This window comes from Notechis scutatus, chromosome 3 (genome assembly GCF_049901735.1).
Source record: "Notechis scutatus isolate UNSWTSFEM ecotype Mainland chromosome 3, rNotScu1.2, whole genome shotgun sequence".
Lineage (NCBI taxonomy): Eukaryota > Metazoa > Chordata > Lepidosauria > Squamata > Elapidae > Notechis > Notechis scutatus.
In genome coordinates, this window is record NC_142011.1 from 3,825,550 (window position 1) to 3,826,717 (window position 1,168).

Genomic DNA, 1,168 nt, shown 5'->3' on the forward strand with positions numbered 1-1,168 from the left:
CCTCTTTTTTTTTCTCTCTCTTCCTATCGTCAACTAAATTTTTATTTTTCAATCTGGTCAACTTTTGAGATGGGTGGACTTCAACTCCCAGAATTTCTCAACCAGCTATGCTGGCTGGGGAATTCCGGGTGTTGAAATCCACCCATCTAAAAAATGGCGAAGATTGACAAACATTGCCATGACGGTGATTGTCAAGTTCTCCCCTTCTAAAACAGGCTAATTTCTCCCTCCCTCCTTTCCTTCCTTCCTTCCTTCCTTCCTTCCTTCCTTCCTTCCTTCCTTCCTTCCTTCCTTCCTTCCTTCCTTCCTTCCTTCCTTCCGTCCCTCCGTCCCTCCCTTTCCTTTCCTTTCCTTCCATCTATTTTTCCTTCCTTCCTTTCCTTCCATCCATCTTTTCCTTCCTTCTTTCCTTCCTTCCATCCATCTCTTCCTTCCTTCCTTTCCTTCCATCCATCTTTTCCTTCCTTCCTTCCTTCCTTCCTTCCTTCCTTCCTTCCTTCCTTCCTTCCTTCCTTCCTTCCTTCCTTCCTTCCTCCCTCCCTCCCTCCCTCCCTCCCTCCCTCCCTCCCTCCCTTCCTTCCTTCCTTTCTTCCTTCCCAGCCTCTTTTTTTTCCTTTCTAACCTCCTTCTCCCCAAAAGTTTTGGGACACGATACGACGCCAGGCAGGGCTCCGTGGGTGCAGTTTTGCATCTCGGTGCAACATGCAAAGATTTATCTTTTTATTAATTCTCCAGCTTTTGGCCTTCGGGTCTGGCCTTTGAGTTCATTCTTTTGGGGGGGGGGCTCTAAGGAAGTTCACGAAGGAGGGGGACTAGGGCGGACTGTCTGTCTATCTGTCTGTCTAACCAGAACCTGACTGTTTTTTGAGAATTGGACGCAGTCCCCCAACTGCTTTTTGGGATTAGTCCTCCCGTCTTCAAAAAAAATCCCTAAACTGCCTCCCCCCCTCCCAATAGTTTTCCTTGCTTGCAGGTTTTCTCCCTAAATCTGGTCTCCCCGTGGCTTCTCTTTCCTGTGGGTCACGTTGGGGAGGAAAAATCAGCTTTTGCTTTCAGACCAGGGGTTTCTAATCCAAGCCAGGTTTTCCCCTTACTCTGTCTTAAGACATGGCTGGATGGTTTGGAAAAGGATGTTATTGTTTCTTTTTTTTTCTTCTTTTGTCTCAGC